The sequence below is a fragment of the Chiloscyllium plagiosum genome, unplaced genomic scaffold (assembly GCF_037043375.1).
Source record: "Chiloscyllium plagiosum isolate Xiang-an unplaced genomic scaffold, Cpla_swu_hap1 HiC_scaffold_12, whole genome shotgun sequence".
Classification (NCBI taxonomy): Eukaryota; Metazoa; Chordata; class Chondrichthyes; order Orectolobiformes; family Hemiscylliidae; genus Chiloscyllium; species Chiloscyllium plagiosum.
Genome location: NW_028270150.1, coordinates 101878785 through 101898773, shown reverse-complemented (window position 1 = coordinate 101898773; position 19989 = coordinate 101878785).

The window sequence follows — 19989 nt, the reverse complement described above, 5'->3', positions numbered from 1 at the left end:
GAGTGCAGTGTCTCAGTGATCGGTGCGGGGTGTTATACTGAGTACAGTGTCTCAGTGATCGGTGCGGGGTGTTATACTGAGTGCAGTGTCTCAGTGATCGGTGCGGGGTGTTATACTGAGTGCAGTGTCTCAGTGATCGGTGCTGGGTGTTATACCGAGTGCAGTGTCTCAGTGATCGGTGCGGGGTGTTATACCGAGTGCAGTGTCTCAGTGATCGGTGCGGGGTGTTATACTGAGTACAGTGTCTCGTGATCGGTGCGGGGTGTTATACTGAGTACAGTGTCTCAGTGATCGGTGCGGGGTGTTATACTGAGTACAGTGTCTCAGTGATCGGTGCGGGGTGTTATACTGAGTACAGTGTCTCGTGATCGGTGCGGGGTGTTATACTGAGTACAGTGTCTCAGTGATCGGTGCTGGGTGTTATACTGAGTACAGTGTCTCAGTGATCGGTGCGGGGTGTTATACCGAGTACAGTGTCTCAGTGATCGGTGCTGGGGTGTTATACTGAGTGCAGTGTCTCAGTGATCGGTGCGGGGTGTTATACTGAGTGCAGTGTCTCAGTGATCGGTGCGGGGTGTTATACTGAGTACAGTGTCTCAGTGATCGGTGCTGGGTGTTATACTGAGTACAGTGTCTCAGTGATCGGTGCGGGGTGTTATACTGAGTACAGTGTCTCAGTGATCGGTGCGGGGTGTTATACTGAGTACAGTGTCTCAGTGATCGGTGCTGGGTGTTATACTGAGTACAGTGTCTCAGTGATCGGTGCTGGGTGTTATAATGAGTGCAGTGTCTCAGTGATCGGTGCGGGGTGTTATACTGAGTGCAGTGTCTCAGTGATCGGTGCTGGGTGTTATACTGAGTACAGTGTCTCAGTGATCGGTGCGGGGTGTTATACTGAGTGCAGTGTCTCAGTGATCGGTGCGGGGTGTTATACTGAGTGCAGTGTCTCAGTGATCGGTGCGGGGTGTTATACTGAGTACAGTGTCTCAGTGATCGGTGCGGGGTGTTATACTGAGTGCAGTGTCTCAGTGATCGGTGCGGGGTGTTATACTGAGTGCAGTGTCTCAGTGATCGGTGCTGGGTGTTATACTGAGTACAGTGTCTCAGTGATCGGTGCGGGGTGTTATACTGAGTGCAGTGTCTCAGTGATCGGTGCGGGGTGTTATACTGAGTACAGTGTCTCAGTGATCGGTGCGGGGTGTTATACTGAGTACAGTGTCTCAGTGATCGGTGCGGGGTGTTATACTGAGTACAGTGTCTCAGTGATCGGTGCGGGGTGTTATACTGAGTACAGTGTCTCAGTGATCGGTGCGGGGTGTTATACTGAGTGCAGTGTCTCAGTGATCGGTGCGGGGTGTTATACTGAGTACAGTGTCTCAGTGATCGGTGCGGGGCTGTTATACTGAGTGCAGTGTCTCAGTGATCGGTGCGGGGTGTTATACTGAGTACAGTGTCTCAGTGATCGGTGCGGGGTGTTATACTGAGTACAGTGTCTCAGTGATCGGTGCGGGGTGTTATACTGAGTGCAGTGTCTCAGTGATCGGTGCGGGGTGTTATACTGAGTGCAGTGTCTCAGTGATCGGTGCGGGTGTTATACTGAGTTCAGTGTCTCAGTGATCGGTGCGGGGTGTTATACCGAGTACAGTGTCTCAGTGATCGGTGTGGGGTGTTATACCGAGTACAGTGTCTCAGTGATCGGTGCGGGGTGTTATACTGAGTACAGTGTCTCAGTGATCGGTGCGGGGTGTTATACCGAGTACAGTGTCTCAGTGATCGGTGCGGGGGTGTTATACTGAGTACAGTGTCTCAGTGATCGGTGCGGGGTGTTATACTGAGTACAGTGTCTCAGTGATCGGTGCGGGGTGTTATACTGAGTACAGTGTCTCAGTGATCGGTGCGGGGTGTTATACCTGAGTACAGTGTCTCAGTGATCGGTGCTGGGTGTTATACCTGAGTACAGTGTCTCAGTGATCGGTGCTGGGTGTTATACTGAGTACAGTGTCTCAGTGATCGGTGCGGGGTGTTATACTGAGTACAGTGTCTCAGTGATCGGTGCTGGGTGTTATACTGAGTGCAGTGTCTCAGTGATCGGTGCTGGGTGTTATACCTGAGTGCAGTGTCTCAGTGATCGGTGCGGGGTGTTATACTGAGTGCAGTGTCTCAGTGATCGGTGCTGGGTGTTATACTGAGTACAGTGTCTCAGTGATCGGTGCGGGGTGTTATACTGAGTGCAGTGTCTCAGTGATCGGTGCGGGGTGTTATACTGAGTACAGTGTCTCAGTGATCGGTGCGGGGTGTTATACTGAGTACAGTGTCTCAGTGATCGGTGCGGGGTGTTATACTGAGTACAGTGTCTCAGTGATCGGTGCGGGGTGTTATACTGAGTACAGTGTCTCAGTGATCGGTGCGGGGTGTTATACTGAGTACAGTGTCTCAGTGATCGGTGCGGGGTGTTATACTGAGTAGCAGTGTCTCAGTGATCGGTGCGGGGTGTTATACTGAGTGCAGTGTCTCAGTGATCGGTGCGGGGTGTTATACTGAGTGCAGTGTCTCAGTGATCGGTGCGGGGTGTTATACTGAGTACAGTGTCTCAGTGATCGGTGCTGGGTGTTATACTGAGTACAGTGTCTCAGTGATCGGTGCTGGGTGTTATACTGAGTACAGTGTCTCAGTGATCGGTGCGGGGTGTTATACTGAGTGCAGTGTCTCAGTGATCGGTGCGGGGTGTTATACTGAGTGCAGTGTCTCAGTGATCGGTGCGGGGTGTTATACTGAGTACAGTGTCTCAGTGATCGGTGCGGGGTGTTATACTGAGTGCAGTGTCTCAGTGATCGGTGCGGGGTGTTATACTGAGTGCAGTGTCTCAGTGATCGGTGCGGGGTGTTATACTGAGTGCAGTGTCTCAGTGATCGGTGCGGGGTGTTATACTGAGTGCAGTGTCTCAGTGATCGGTGCGGGGTGTTATACTGAGTGCAGTGTCTCAGTGATCGGTGCGGGGTGTTATACTGAGTACAGTGTCTCAGTGATTGGTGCGGGGTGTTATACTGAGTGCAGTGTCTCAGTGATCGGTGCGGGGTGTTATACCGAGTGCAGTGTCTCAGTGATCGGTGCTGGGTGTTATACTGAGTACAGTGTCTCAGTGATCGGTGCGGGGTGTTATACTGAGTGCAGTGTCTCAGTGATCGGTGCGGGGTGTTATACTGAGTACAGTGTCTCAGTGATCGGTGCGGGGTGTTATACCGAGTGCAGTGTCTCAGTGATCGGTGCGGAGTGTTATACTGAGTGCAGTGTCTCAGTGATCGGTGCGGGGTGTTATACTGAGTACAGTGTCTCAGTGATCGGTGCGGGGTGTTATACTGAGTACAGTGTCTCAGTGATCGGTGCTGGGTGTTATACTGAGTACAGTGTCTCAGTGATCGGTGCTGGGTGTTATACCGAGTGCAGTGTCTCAGTGATCGGTGCTGGGTGTTATACTGAGTACAGTGTCTCAGTGATCGGTGCGGGGTGTTATACTGAGTGCAGTGTCTCAGTGATCGGTGCGGGGTGTTATACTGAGTACAGTGTCTCAGTGATCGGTGCTGGGTGTTATACCGAGTGCAGTGTCTCAGTGATCGGTGCTGGGTGTTATACCGAGTACAGTGTCTCAGTGATCGGTGCGGGGTGTTATACTGAGTGCAGTGTCTCAGTGATCGGTGCGGGGTGTTATACTGAGTACAGTGTCTCAGTGATCGGTGCGGGGTGTTATACTGAGTACAGTGTCTCAGTGATCGGTGCTGGGTGTTATACTGAGTACAGTGTCTCAGTGATCGGTGCGGGGTGTTATACTGAGTACAGTGTCTCAGTGATCGGTGCGGGGTGTTATACGAGTACAGTGTCTCAGTGATCGGTGCGGGGTGTTATACTGAGTGCAGTGTCTCAGTGATCGGTGCGGGCTGTTATACTGAGTGCAGTGTCTCAGTGATCGGTGCGGGGTGTTATACTGAGTACAGTGTCTCAGTGATCGGTGCGGGGTGTTATACTGAGTGCAGTGTCTCAGTGATCGGTGCGGGGTGTTATACTGAGTACAGTGTCTCAGTGATCGGTGCTGGGTGTTATACTGAGTGCAGTGTCTCAGTGATCGGTGCGGGGTGTTATACCGAGTGCAGTGTCTCAGTGATCGGTGCGGGGTGTTATACTGAGTGCAGTGTCTCAGTGATCGGTGCTGGGTGTTATACTGAGTGCAGTGTCTCAGTGATCGGTGCGGGGTGTTATACTGAGTACAGTGTCTCAGTGATCGGTGCGGGGTGTTATACTGAGTGCAGTGTCTCAGTGATCGGTGCGGGGTGTTATACCGAGTGCAGTGTCTCAGTGATCGGTGCTGGGTGTTATACCGAGTGCAGTGTCTCAGTGATCGGTGCGGGGTGTTATACTGAGTGCAGTGTCTCAGTGATCGGTGCGGGGTGTTATACTGAGTGCAGTGTCTCAGTGATCGGTGCGGGGTGTTATACTGAGTGCAGTGTCTCAGTGATCGGTGCGGGGTGTTATACTGAGTACAGTGTCTCAGTGATCGGTGCGGGGTGTTATACTGAGTACAGTGTCTCAGTGATCGGTGCTGGGTGTTATACTGAGTGCAGTGTCTCAGTGATTGGTGCTGGGTGTTATACTGAGTGCAGTGTCTCAGTGATCGGTGCGGGGTGTTATACTGAGTACAGTGTCTCAGTGATCGGTGCGGGGTGTTATACTGAGTGCAGTGTCTCAGTGATCGGTGCGGGGTGTTATACTGAGTGCAGTGTCTCAGTGATCGGTGCGGGGTGTTATACTGAGTACAGTGTCTCAGTGATCGGTGCTGGGTGTTATACTGAGTACAGTGTCTCAGTGATCGGTGCTGGGTGTTATACTGAGTACAGTGTCTCAGTGATCGGTGCGGGGTGTTATACTGAGTGCAGTGTCTCAGTGATCGGTGCGGGGTGTTATACTGAGTGCAGTGTCTCAGTGATCGGTGCGGGGTGTTATACTGAGTACAGTGTCTCAGTGATCGGTGCGGGGTGTTATACTGAGTGCAGTGTCTCAGTGATCGGTGCGGGGTGTTATACTGAGTGCAGTGTCTCAGTGATCGGTGCGGGGTGTTATACTGAGTGCAGTGTCTCAGTGATCGGTGCTGGGTGTTATACCTGAGTGCAGTGTCTCAGTGATCGGTGCGGGGTGTTATACCTGAGTGCAGTGTCTCAGTGATCGGTGCGGGGTGTTATACTGAGTGCAGTGTCTCAGTGATCGGTGCTGGGTGTTATACCTGAGTGCAGTGTCTCAGTGATCGGTGCGGGGTGTTATACTGAGTGCAGTGTCTCAGTGATCGGTGCGGGGTGTTATACTGAGTGCAGTGTCTCAGTGATCGGTGCTGGGTGTTATACTGAGTGCAGTGTCTCAGTGATCGGTGCGGGGTGTTATACTGAGTGCAGTGTCTCAGTGATCGGTGCGGGGTGTTATACTGAGTACAGTGTCTCAGTGATCGGTGCGGGGTGTTATACTGAGTGCAGTGTCTCAGTGATCGGTGCGGGGTGTTATACCGAGTGCAGTGTCTCAGTGATCGGTGCTGGGTGTTATACTGAGTACAGTGTCTCAGTGATCGGTGCGGGGTGTTATACTGAGTGCAGTGTCTCAGTGATCGGTGCGGGGTGTTATACTGAGTACAGTGTCTCAGTGATCGGTGCGGGGTGTTATACCGAGTGCAGTGTCTCAGTGATCGGTGCGGAGTGTTATACTGAGTGCAGTGTCTCAGTGATCGGTGCGGGGTGTTATACTGAGTACAGTGTCTCAGTGATCGGTGCGGGGTGTTATACTGAGTACAGTGTCTCAGTGATCGGTGCGGGGTGTTATACTGAGTACAGTGTCTCAGTGATCGGTGCGGGTGTTATACCGAGTGCAGTGTCTCAGTGATCGGTGCTGGGTGTTATACCGAGTGCAGTGTCTCAGTGATCGGTGCTGGGTGTTATACTGAGTACAGTGTCTCAGTGATCGGTGCGGGGTGTTATACTGAGTGCAGTGTCTCAGTGATCGGTGCGGGGTGCTATACTGAGTACAGTGTCTCAGTGATCGGTGCTGGGTGTTATACCTGAGTGCAGTGTCTCAGTGATCGGTGCTGGGTGTTATACTGAGTACAGTGTCTCAGTGATCGGTGCGGGGTGTTATACTGAGTGCAGTGTCTCAGTGATCGGTGCGGGGTGTTATACTGAGTACAGTGTCTCAGTGATCGGTGCGGGGTGTTATACTGAGTACAGTGTCTCAGTGATCGGTGCTGGGTGTTATACTGAGTACAGTGTCTCAGTGATCGGTGCGGGGTGTTATACTGAGTGCAGTGTCTCAGTGATCGGTGCGGGGTGTTATACTGAGTACAGTGTCTCAGTGATCGGTGCGGGGTGTTATACTGAGTGCAGTGTCTCAGTGATCGGTGCGGGCTGTTATACTGAGTGCAGTGTCTCAGTGATCGGTGCGGGGTGTTATACTGAGTACAGTGTCTCAGTGATCGGTGCGGGGTGTTATACTGAGTGCAGTGTCTCAGTGATCGGTGCGGGGTGTTATACTGAGTACAGTGTCTCAGTGATCGGTGCGGGGTGTTATACTGAGTGCAGTGTCTCAGTGATCGGTGCGGGGTGTTATACTGAGTGCAGTGTCTCAGTGATCGGTGCGGGGTGTTATACTGAGTGCAGTGTCTCAGTGATCGGTGCTGGGTGTTATACTGAGTGCAGTGTCTCAGTGATCGGTGCGGGGTGTTATACTGAGTACAGTGTCTCAGTGATCGGTGCGGGGTGTTATACTGAGTGCAGTGTCTCAGTGATCGGTGCGGGGTGTTATACCGAGTGCAGTGTCTCAGTGATCGGTGCTGGGTGTTATACCTGAGTGCAGTGTCTCAGTGATCGGTGCGGGGTGTTATACTGAGTGCAGTGTCTCAGTGATCGGTGCGGGGTGTTATACTGAGTGCAGTGTCTCAGTGATCGGTGCGGGGTGTTATACTGAGTGCAGTGTCTCAGTGATCGGTGCGGGGTGTTATACTGAGTACAGTGTCTCAGTGATCGGTGCGGGGTGTTATACTGAGTACAGTGTCTCAGTGATCGGTGTGGGTGTTATACTGAGTGCAGTGTCTCAGTGATCGGTGCTGGGTGTTATACTGAGTACAGTGTCTCAGTGATCGGTGCGGGGTGTAAAACTGAGTGCAGTGTCTCAGTGATCGGTGCTGGGTGTTATACTGAGTACAGTGTCTCAGTGATCGGTGCGGGGTGTTATACTGAGTGCAGTGTCTCAGTGATCGGTGTGGGGTGTTATACTGAGTGCAGTGTCTCAGTGATCGGTGTGGGGTGTTATACTGAGTGCAGTGTCTCAGTGATCGGTGCGGGGTGTTATACTGAGTGCAGTGTCTCAGTGATCGGTGCGGGGTGTTATACTGAGTACAGTGTCTCAGTGATCGGTGCGGGGTGTTATACTGAGTACAGTGTCTCAGTGATCGGTGCGGGGTGTTATACCGAGTGCAGTGTCTCAGTGATCGGTGCTGGGTGTTATACTGAGTGCAGTGTCTCAGTGATCGGTGCTGGGTGTTATACCGAGTGCAGTGTCTCAGTGATCGGTGCGGGGTGTTATACTGAGTACAGTGTCTCAGTGATCGGTGCTGGGTGTTATACTGAGTGCAGTGTCTCAGTGATCGGTGCGGGGTGTTATACTGAGTACAGTGTCTCAGTGATCGGTGCTGGGTGTTATACTGAGTACAGTGTCTCAGTGATCGGTGCTGGGTGTTATACTGAGTACAGTGTCTCAGTGATCGGTGCGGGGTGTTATACTGAGTGCAGTGTCTCAGTGATCGGTGCGGGGTGTTATACTGAGTACAGTGTCTCAGTGATCGGTGCTGGGTGTTATACTGAGTACAGTGTCTCAGTGATCGGTGCGGGGTGTTATACTGAGTACAGTGTCTCAGTGATCGGTGCTGGGTGTTATACTGAGTGCAGTGTCTCAGTGATCGGTGCGGGGTGTTATACTGAGTGCAGTGTCTCAGTGATCGGTGCGGGGTGTTATACTGAGTGCAGTGTCTCAGTGATCGGTGCGGGGTGTTATACTGAGTGCAGTGTCTCAGTGATCGGTGCGGGGTGTTATACTGAGTGCAGTGTCTCAGTGATCGGTGCGGGGTGTTATACCGAGTGCAGTGTCTCAGTGATCGGTGCGGGGTGTTATACTGAGTGCAGTGTCTCAGTGATCGGTGCGGGGTGTTATACTGAGTACAGTGTCTCAGTGATCGGTGCTGGGTGTTATACTGAGTGCAGTGTCTCAGTGATCGGTGCTGGGTGTTATACTGAGTGCAGTGTCTCAGTGATCGGTGCGGGGTGTTATACTGAGTGCAGTGTCTCAGTGATCGGTGCGGGGTGTTATACTGAGTGCAGTGTCTCAGTGATCGGTGCTGGGTGTTATACTGAGTACAGTGTCTCAGTGATCGGTGCGGGGTGTTATACTGAGTACAGTGTCTCAGTGATCGGTGCGGGGTGTTATACTGAGTGCAGTGTCTCAGTGATCGGTGCGGGGTGTTATACTGAGTGCAGTGTCTCAGTGATCGGTGCGGGGTGTTATACTGAGTGCAGTGTCTCAGTGATCGGTGCGGGGTGTTATACCTGAGTGCAGTGTCTCAGTGATCGGTGCTGGGTGTTATACTGAGTGCAGTGTCTCAGGTGATCGGTGCGGGGTGTTATACTGAGTGCAGTGTCTCGGTGATCGGTGCGGGGTGTTATACTGAGTGCAGTGTCTCAGTGATCTGTGCTGGGTGTTATACTGAGTGCAGTGTCTCGTGATCGGTGCTGGGTGTTATACTGAGTGCAGTGTCTCGGTGATCGGTGCGGGGTGTTATACTGAGTGCAGTGTCTCAGTGATCTGTGCTGGGTGTTATACTGAGTGCAGTGTCTCAGTGATCGGTGCTGGGTGTTATACTGAGTGCAGTGTCTCGGTGATCGGTGCTGGGTGTTATACTGAGTGCAGTGTCTCAGTGATCGGTGCTGGGTGTTATACTGAGTGCAGTGTCTCGTGATCGGTGCGGGGTGTTATACTGAGTGCAGTGTCTCAGTGATCGGTGCGGGGTGTTATACTGAGTGCAGTGTCTCAGTGATCGGTGCGGGGTGTTATACCGAGTGCAGTGTCTCAGTGATCGGTGCGGGGTGTTATACTGAGTGCAGTGTCTCAGTGATCGGTGCGGGGTGTTATACTGAGTACAGTGTCTCAGTGATCGGTGCGGGGTGTTATACTGAGTGCAGTGTCTCAGTGATCGGTGCGGGGTGTTATACTGAGTGCAGTGTCTCAGTGATCGGTGCGGGGTGTTATACTGAGTACAGTGTCTCAGTGATCGGTGCGGGGTGTTATACTGAGTGCAGTGTCTCAGTGATCGGTGCGGGATGTTATACTGAGTGCAGTGTCTCAGTGATCGGTGCGGGGTGTTATACGAGTGCAGTGTCTCAGTGATCGGTGCGGGGTGTTATACTGAGTACAGTGTCTCAGTGATCGGTGCTGGGTGTTATACTGAGTGCAGTGTCTCAGTGATCGGTGCGGGGTGTTATACTGAGTACAGTGTCTCAGTCATCGGTGCGGGGTGTTATACTGAGTACAGTGTCTCAGTGATCGGTGCGGGGTGTTATACTGAGTGCAGTGTCTCAGTGATCGGTGCTGGGTGTTATACTGAGTACAGTGTCTCAGTGATCGGTGCTGGGTGTTATACTGAGTGCAGTGTCTCAGTGATCGGTGCTGGGTGTTATACTGAGTGCAGTGTCTCAGTGATCGGTGCGGGGTGTTATACTGAGTACAGTGTCTCAGTGATCGGTGCTGGGTGTTATACCGAGTACAGTGTCTCAGTGATCGGTGCTGGGTGTTATACTGAGTGCAGTGTCTCAGTGATCGGTGCGGGGTGTTATACTGAGTGCAGTGTCTCAGTGATCGGTGCGGGGTGTTATACTGAGTGCAGTGTCTCAGTGATCGGTGCGGGGTGTTATACTGAGTACAGTGTCTCAGTGATCGGTGCGGGGTGTTATACTGAGTGCAGTGTCTCAGTGATCGGTGCTGGGTGTTATACTGAGTACAGTGTCTCCGTGATCGGTGCGGGGTGTTATACTGAGTGCAGTGTCTCAGTGATCGGTGCGGGGTGTTATACTGAGTACAGTGTCTCAGTGATCGGTGCGGGGTGTTATACTGAGTACAGTGTCTCCGTGATCGGTGCGGGGTGTTATACTGAGTGCAGTGTCTCAGTGATCGGTGCTGGGTGTTATACTGAGTACAGTGTCTCAGTGATCGGTGCTGGATGTTATACTGAGTGCAGTGTCTCAGTGATCGGTGCGGGGTGTTATACTGAGTACAGTGTCTCAGTGATCGGTGCGGGGTGTTATACTGAGTACAGTGTCTCAGTGATCGGTGTGGGGTGTTATACTGAGTACAGTGTCTCAGTGATCGGTGCGGGGTGTTATACTGAGTACAGTGTCTCAGTGATCGGTGCGGGGTGTTATACTGAGTACAGTGTCTCAGTGATCGGTGCGGGGTGTTATACTGAGTACAGTGTCTCAGTGATCGGTGCGGGGTGTTATACTGAGTACAGTGTCTCAGTGATCGGTGCGGGGTGTTATACCGAGTGCAGTGTCTCAGTGATCGGTGCGGGGTGTTATACCGAGTGCAGTGTCTCAGTGATCGGTGCGGGCTGTTATACTGAGTGCAGTGTCTCAGTGATCGGTGCGGGGTGTTATACTGAGTACAGTGTCTCAGTGATCGGTGCGGGGTGTTATACTGAGTGCAGTGTCTCAGTGATCGGTGCGGGGTGTTATACTGAGTACAGTGTCTCAGTGATCGGTGCTGGGTGTTATACTGAGTGCAGTGTCTCAGTGATCGGTGCGGGGTGTTATACTGAGTACAGTGTCTCAGTGATCGGTGCTGGGTGTTATACTGAGTGCAGTGTCTCAGTGATCGGTGCGGGCTGTTATACTGAGTGCAGTGTCTCAGTGATCGGTGCTGGGTGTTATACTGAGTACAGTGTCTCAGTGATCGGTGCTGGGTGTTATACTGAGTGCAGTGTCTCAGTGATCGGTGCGGGCTGTTATACTGAGTGCAGTGTCTCAGTGATCGGTGCGGGGTGTTATACTGAGTACAGTGTCTCAGTGATCGGTGCGGGGTGTTATACTGAGTGCAGTGTCTCAGTGATCGGTGCGGGGTGTTATACTGAGTACAGTGTCTCAGTGATCGGTGCTGGGTGTTATACTGAGTGCAGTGTCTCAGTGATCGGTGCGGGGTGTTATACCGAGTGCAGTGTCTCAGTGATCGGTGCTGGGTGTTATACTGAGTACAGTGTCTCAGTGATCGGTGCGGGGTGTTATACTGAGTGCAGTGTCTCAGTGATCGGTGCTGGGTGTTATACCGAGTGCAGTGTCTCAGTGATCGGTGCTGGGTGTTATACCGAGTACAGTGTCTCAGTGATCGGTGCGGGGTGTTATACTGAGTACAGTGTCTCAGTGATCGGTGCGGGGTGTTATACTGAGTGCAGTGTCTCAGTGATCGGTGCTGGGTGTTATACTGAGTGCAGTGTCTCAGTGATCGGTTCGGGGTGTTATACTGAGTGCAGTGTCTCAGTGATCGGTGCGGGGTGTTATACCGAGTGCATTGTCTCAGTGATCGGTGCTGGGTGTTATACTGAGTGCAGTGTCTCAGTGATCGGTGCGGGGTGTTATACTGAGTGCAGTGTCTCAGTGATCGGTGCTGGGTGTTATACTGAGTGCAGTGTCTCAGTGATCGGTGCGGGGTGTTATACTGAGTGCAGTGTCTCAGTGATCGGTGCTGGGTGTTATACTGAGTACAGTGTCTCAGTGATCGGTGCGGGGTGTTATACTGAGTGCAGTGTCTCAGTGATCGGTGCGGGGTGTTATACTGAGTACAGTGTCTCAGTGATCGGTGCTGGGTGTTATACTGAGTGCAGTGTCTCAGTGATCGGTGCTGGGTGTTATACTGAGTGCAGTGTCTCAGTGATCGGTGCTGGGTGTTATACCGAGTACAGTGTCTCAATGATCGGTGCGGGGTGTTATACTGAGTGCAGTGTCTCAGTGATCGGTGCGGGGTGTTATACTGAGTACAGTGTCTCAGTGATCGGTGCGGGGTGTTATACTGAGTGCAGTGTCTCAGTGATCGGTGCGGGGTGTTATACTGAGTACAGTGTCTCAGTGATCGGTGCGGGGTGTTATACTGAGTGCAGTGTCTCAGTGATCGGTGCGGGGTGTTATACTGAGTACAGTGTCTCAGTGATCGGTGCGGGGTGTTATACTGAGTGCAGTGTCTCAGTGATCGGTGCGGGGTGTTATACTGAGTACAGTGTCTCAGTGATCGGTGCTGGGTGTTATACTGAGTGCAGTGTCTCAGTGATCGGTGCGGGGTGTTATACTGAGTACAGTGTCTCAGTGATCGGTGCGGGGTGTTATACTGAGTGCAGTGTCTCAGTGATCGGTGCGGGGTGTTATACTGAGTACAGTGTCTCAGTGATCGGTGCGGGGTGTTATACTGAGTACAGTGTCTCAGTGATCGGTGCTGGGTGTTATACTGAGTACAGTGTCTCAGTGATCGGTGCGGGGTGTTATACTGAGTACAGTGTCTCAGTGATCGGTGCGGGGTGTTATACTGAGTGCAGTGTCTCAGTGATCGGTGCGGGGTGTTATACTGAGTGCAGTGTCTCAGTGATCGGTGCGGGGTGTTATACTGAGTGCAGTGTCTCAGTGATCGGTGCGGGGTGTTATACTGAGTGCAGTGTCTCAGTGATCGGTGCGGGGTGTTATACTGAGTACAGTGTCTCAGTGATCGGTGCGGGGTGTTATACTGAGTGCAGTGTCTCAGTGATCGGTGCGGGGTGTTATACTGAGTGCAGTGTCTCAGTGATCGGTGCGGGGTGTTATACTGAATGCAGTGTCTCAGTGATCGGTGCTGGGTGTTATACCGAGTGCAGTGTCTCAGTGATCGGTGCGGGGTGTTATACTGAGTGCAGTGTCTCAGTGATCGGTGCGGGGTGTTATACTGAGTGCAGTGTCTCAGTGATCGGTGCGGGGTGTTTTACTGAGTGCAGTGTCTCAGTGATCGGTGCGGGGTGTTATACTGAATGCAGTGTCTCAGTGATCGGTGCTGGGTGTTATACCGAGTGCAGTGTCCTAGTGATCGGTTCCGGGCGTTATACTGAATGCAGTGTCCCATTAGATCATTAGGTGCAGTACAGTCGGTTCTACTATAATGTGCGTTACTTCAACGTGAATTGGTTATAACACAATTGCAGACTTTAGACCATTTATTGTGGAATGGAAATTTTCCTTACCTGTATTGCGTATCACACAAATGTGCTGCCATTGTTTTAAATGGCGCTGCTATTAAGCAATTTTTTAATAATACAGGATCGCAGGGGAACAGAACTGTTGCTTTAGACTGTCCAGTTGTCTGCACCAGCACTGCAAGAGGACTCGATGCCTCAATTTTGTTCTCAAGTCTCTGCTGTGGTTTTAAACATGAGGTGACAGGGAAAAGACTGGAATGTCACTGTGGATAAACACTGAGCATTATTTGGCAATTAACTGTTTTTAAGGACCGTTCCCATTGTTTTGGCTCATGGACAAAAAATTGGGGAATGATGCTACTTTGAAGCAAGGAACTGAAGATGATGATGGTGATACAATTTTTAAAATGTGTTACAGAAACCAATGGTCAATTTTATTGACAAATTTGCCTTTTTCAACCAGCAGGGGTGGACGCCAGACACCTTGGCTCCATGCGTGTGAAGGCCAAAGCGGGTCCTGCAGATGCTGGAGATTAGAGTGGTGCTGGAAAAGCACAGCAGGTCAGGTAGCATCCGAGGAGCAGGAAAATTGACTTTCCGGGCAAAAGCCCTTCATCCGGAATGTGGCTGGGTGCCTCGGATGTGGAGAGAGAAATGGGAGGGGGGTGAGGCTGGGGAGAAGGTAGTTGAGTGTGCAATAGGTGAATGGGGATGGGGACGGGGATGAAGGTGATAGGTCAGAGAGGAGGGTGGAGTGGATAGGTGGAAAGGAAGATAGGCCAGTAGGACAGGTCATGGGGACAGTGCTGAGCTGGCAAGTTGGAACTGGGGTGAGGTGGGGGAAGGGGAAATGAGGAAACTGGTGAAGTCCACATTGATGCCCTGGGGTTGAAGTGTTCCGAGGCGGAAGATGAGGCGTTCTTCCTCCAGGCGTCTGGTGGTGAGGGAGCGGTGGTGGAGGAGGCCCAGGACCTCCATGTCCTCAGCAGAGTGGGAGGGGCAGTTGAAATGTTGGGCCACGGGGCAGTGGGGTTGATTGATGCAGTTGTTCTGGAGATATTCTCTGCGAGAAGGCTACAGTCTCCCCACTGTAGAGGAGACCGCATCGGGAGCATCGGACACAGTAAATGACATGCAGTCTTTACTGCACTAATTGAGTGCAGTAGATGGCTATTTTCTTGTTAATGGCAAAATCCTATTGTGTATTTTCTTTTAACCTGCATTAGACAGTCAGCCAAACTGAAGCAATTCACTGGCTTAATCAAACATTCACATTTGCGTTATCTCCAAGTCAAGTGGGACTTGACTTCCAGTCCACGAGCTCAGGGAGTCGTGATAAGGTGAATGGGGATTTCCCAGTGCTGAACTGTGTGGTGAAAGCTTTACAATGAGCAATATCACGTCATCACAGCACGGCTGACTGGAATCAAGAAACATGAAGCATTTGATTGGAGTAATTTATTATTTCTTGGGATAGTGATGTCACTGGTATTTGTTGCTTATCCCTAATTGTCCACTGGGTGGCCTGCTTGAATATTTCCGAGGGCAGTTAAGAGTCTAGTGGGCCCGGAGTCATATGTAGGCCAGGCTAGGTAAGGAGGGCAGATTTCTTTTTGTGGTCTCCTATAGGACATTAGTGAACCCAATGGGTTTTTACAACAGCCAGACACCGCTACTCAAACTGGCTTTCAATTCCTGATGCATTAATTAAATTTAAATTTGAATCACGTCCCAGAGGTGTGTCTGGATGTCTGGATTACTACTCTGGGTGACATTAAGTTACAGGAATCCTCAATCTACGAATGTTCACACTTATATTCGAGAATCCAAGTTACTGTTAATTCTAAGGATCTGACAACGATTTGCTTGTACACGCAAACATATTTTACACGGCCATATTGCGTTCCAATTTGCGTACAGATCGATTTATGATTGTACCCAAGGATGGAACCCATTTGTAATCCTGGGCACTCCTGCACATTACCATCTCCCCAAAGGAGAAGACTTTTTCAACAAATGAGTGTTAAAATATGATTTCACAAAACACACATATCCACATATCCAGTCCTTAAAATGCAGTGAAAACCTGTCTGGACCATCTCACTACTAAATGTTGGAAACCTCAGCACAGCACTCACAGGTCCTGCTTTTAGACAGAGCATAAGATCAACAGATGACCTGTGTATTTTACAACCACATGTTGTTGCCTGATGTTTTATTGGAAAGAATTCATATGTTCATTTACAACAGCCAGACACCGCTACTCAAACTGTTAGGTTTCTCGTTAGCTTGCAGTTAGGGTTAGGGTTAGGCAGTTTTGTGCTGAACACTAGTGGTCGTGCCATCTGCAGTTACTTTTCCCACCAAAGGGTGTGTGTTGTTAATAGGAGACACCTGGTCTGTCAAAGACCGATTTCAATCACATTATCTCGACAGGGGTTTTGGTTTTGAAGATTGCTAATTGCCACAGGTGCACAGCTTGGTATGTTAGCTTTATCACATTCAAATGCAGGCTCTGGATCTAATTTCACTCTGTCCTGCAGCACTCTGCCTGAGCACAAGGCAGTCTCTCGGTCAATTGCTAAACTCTGGGTGTCAATGAAAGCTAACTTATTATTGCACTGGATGCCTGGATGAAGTGCAATGTGTACGTTCACTAATGTTGTTCATCACTTCCTCTCTTTCAGCACTATCCTCCTTTCTTTCAAATCTTTCACCATCGCCCTTCAACAAAAACTCACCTTTGACCCCTACATTCTTGCAACTGACTGCCACCATGTCCCATATTCACCAAGTTTCCTGAATGTGCCGTTGAGTTCATGCCAAAGTCGTGCCCATCATTTCCAAAGCTCCCTCTTTGAATCCCTCCCAGTCAGGTTTACTCACTCATGGGATGTGGGTATCACAGACAAGGGACACCATTTGCTCTCCTGCCCTCGCTGGTCTTGAAATGAATGGGTTGGTAGGTCCTTTTCAGAGAGTCAATCCCACTTCACAAACCAGGTAACGCCATAAGAAATGGGAACATGTGGAGGCCCCTCAAGCCTGTTCCCTCATTTCACGCGATTCCTGCATTCTCTCCACAATTGATTCTTGATTCCTCAGCTGATCAAGTGCCCACATCTCTCTGCCTTGGATACGCAAAAGCACTCTGCCCCATAGTTCTCTGTGGCATGGAGCTCCAAAAACTCTCAACCTTCAGAGAAGAAGTTCCTCCTGATCTCAGTCTTAATTTGGTGCCCTTTATTCTGAGCTGAAAATGTGTTGCTGGAAAAGGGCAGTAGGTCAGGCAGCGTCCAGGGAACAGGAGAATCGACGTTTCGGGCATAAGCCCTTCTTCAGGATTCCGAAACGTCGATTCTCCTGTTCCCTGGATGCTGCCTGACCTGCTGCGCTTTTCCAGCAACACATTTTCAGCTCTGATCTCCAGCATCTGCAGCTCTCACTTACTCCTCGCCCTTTATTCTGAGAATATGCCCTCTCATCCAAGGCTCCTCAATGAGGGGAAATATGCTCCCGGCATTGACCCTTAAGAATCCTGTATGTTTCACTGAGATCACCTCTCATTCTTCAAAACTCCAGTGAGAAGAGGCCCAACCTGTTTAGCCTTTGCTCGTATGACAGTTCCTCCATACAGTGGGATGGGGTGCGGTGGGATGGGGTGCGATGGGATGGGATGGGGTGCGGTGGGATGGGGTGCGGTGGGTGGGATGGGGTGCGGTGGGATGGGGTGCGGTGGGATGGGATGGGATGGGGTGCGGTGGGATGGGGTGCGGTGGGTGGGATGGGGTGCGGTGGGATGGGGTGCGGTGGGATGGGGTGCGGTGGGATGGGATGGGGTGCGGTGGGATGGGGTGCGGTGGGATGGGGTGCGATGGGATGGGATGGGGTGCGGTGGGATGGGGTGCGGTGGGTGGGATGGGGTGCGGTGGGATGGGGTGCGGTGGGATGGGGTGCGGTGGGATGGGGTGCGGTGGGATGGGGTGCGGTGGGATGGGGTGCGGTGGGATGGGGTGCGGTGGGATGGGGTGCGGTGGGATGGGATGGGGTGCGGTGGGATGGGGTGCGGTGGGATGGGGTGCGATGGGATGGGATGGGGTGCGGTGGGATGGGGTGCGGTGGGTGGGATGGGGTGCGGTGGGATGGGGTGCGGTGGGATGGGGTGCGGTGGGATGGGGTGCGGTGGGATGGGGTGCGGTGGGATGAGGTGCGGTGGGATGAGGTGCGGTGGGATGGGGTGGGTGGGATGAGGTGCGGTAGGATGAGGTGCGGTGGGATGAGGTGCAGTGGGGTGGGATGGGGTGCAGTGGGGTGGGATGGGGTGCAGTGGGGTGGGATGGGGTGCAGTGGGGTGGGATGGGGTGCAGTGGGGTGGGATGGGGTGCAGTGGGGTGGGGTGCAGTGGGGTGGGGTGCAGTGGGGTGGGGTGCAGTGGGGTGGGGTGCAGTGGGTGGGATGGGGTGCGGTGGGATGAGGTGCGGTGGGATGAGGTGCGGTGGGATGGGGTGGGTGGGTGGGATGAGGTTCGGTGGGTGGGATGAGGTTCGGTGGGATGGGGTGCGGTGGGGTGGGGTGCGGTGGGGTGGGGTGCGGTGGGATGGGGTGCGGTGGGATGGGGTGCGGTGGGATGGGGTGCGGTGGGATGGGGTGCGGTGGGTGGGATGGGGTGGGTGGGTGGGATGGGGTGGGTGGGTGGGATGGGGTGGGTGGGTGGGATGGGGTGCAGTGGGTGGGATGGGGTGCAGTGGGTGGGATGGGGTGGGTGGGTGGGATGGGGTGCGGTGGGTGGGATGGGGTGCGGTGGGTGGGATGGGGTGGGTGGGTGGGATGGGGTCGTTGGGTGGGATGGGGTGCGGTGGGTGGGATGAGGTGGGTGGGATGGGGTGCAGTGGGGTGGGGTGCAGTGGGGTGGGGTGGGATGAGGTGCGGTGGGATGGGGTGGGTGGGTGGGATGGGGTGCGGTGGGATGGGGTGGGTGGGTGGGATGAGGTGCGGTGGGATGGGGTGGGTGGGTGGGATGGGGTGCAGTGGGGTGGGGTGCAGTGGGGTGGGGTGGGATGGGGTGGGGTGGGATGAGGTGCGGTGGGATGGGGTGGGTGGGTGGGATGGGGTGCGGTGGGATGGGGTGGGTGGGTGGGATGAGGTGCGGTGGGATGGGGTGGGTGGGTGGGATGAGGTGCGGTGGGATGGGGTGGGTGGGTGGGATGAGGTGCGGTGGGATGGGGTGGGTGGGTGGGATGAGGTTAGGTGGGATGGGGTGGGTGGGTGGGATGAGGTGCGGTGGGATGGGGTGGGTGGGTGGGATGAGGTGCGGTGGGATGGGGTGTGTGGGTGGGATGAGGTGCGGTGGGATGGGGTGCGGTGGGATGAGGTGCGGTGGGATGAGGTGCGGTGGGATGAGGTGCGGTGGGATGAGGTGCGGTGGGATGGGGTGGGTGGGTGGGTGGGATGAGGTGCGGTGGGATGGTGTGGGTGGGTGGGATGAGGTGCGGTGGGATGGGGTGGGTGGGTGGGATGAGGTGTGGTGGGATGGGATGAGTAGTGGTGGAATGGGATGAGGTGCGGTGGAATGGGATGAGGTGCGGTGGGATGGGGTGGGTGGGTGGGATGAGGTGTGGTGGGATGGGATGAGGTGCGGTGGGATGGGGTGGGTGGATGGGATGAGGTGCGGTGGGATGGGATGAGGTGCGGTGGGATGGGGTGGGTGGATGGGATGAGGTGCGATGGGATGAGGTGCGGTGGGATGGGGTGGGTGGGTGGGATGAGGTGCGGTGGGATGGGGTGGGTGGGTGGGATGAGGTGTGGTGGGATGGGATGAGGTGTGGTGGGATGGGATGAGGTGTGGTGGGATGGGATGAGGAGTGGTGGGATGGGGTGGGTGGGATGGGATGAGGTGTGGTGGGATGGGATGAGGTGTGGTGGGATGGGGTGCAGTGGGGTGGGGTGCAGTGGGGTGGGGTGCAGTGGGGTGGGGTGCAGTGGGGTGGGGTGCAGTGCGGTGGGATGAGGTGCGGTGGGGTGGGATGAGGTGCGGTGGGGTGGGATGGGTGGGTGGGATGGGGTGCGGTGGAATGGGGTGGGTGCGGTGGAATGGGGTGGGTGCGGTGGAATGGGGTGCGGTGGGATGAGGTTGGTGGGATGGGGTGCGGTGGGATGGGGTGGGTGGGATGGGATGCGGTGGGATGGGGTGGGTGGGATGGATGGGGTGCAGTGGGGTGGGGTGGGGTGGGTGCGGTGGGATGAGGTGCGGTGGGATGAGGTGCGGTGGGATGAGGTGCGGTGGGATGAGGTGCGGTGGGATGAGGTGCGGTGGGATGAGGTGCGGTGGGGTGGGATGAGGTGCGGTGGAGTGGGATGAGGTGCGGTGGGGTGGGATGAGGTGCGGTGGGGTGGGATGAGGTGCGGTGGGGTGGGGTGGGTGGGTGGGATGAGGTGCGGTGGGATGGGGTGGGTGGGTGGGATGAGCTGCGATGGAATGGAGTGGGTGGGTGGGATGAGGTGCGGTGGGATGAGGTGCGGTGGGATGGGGTGGGTGGGTGGGATGAGGTGCGGTGGGATGGGATGAGGTGCGGTGGGATGGGGTGGGTGGATGGGATGAGGTGCGGTGGGATGGGATGAGGTGCGGTGGGATGGGGTGGGTGGGTGGGATGAGGTGCGGTGGGATGGGGTGGGTGGGTGGGATGAGGTGCGGTGGGATGGGGTGGGTGGGATGA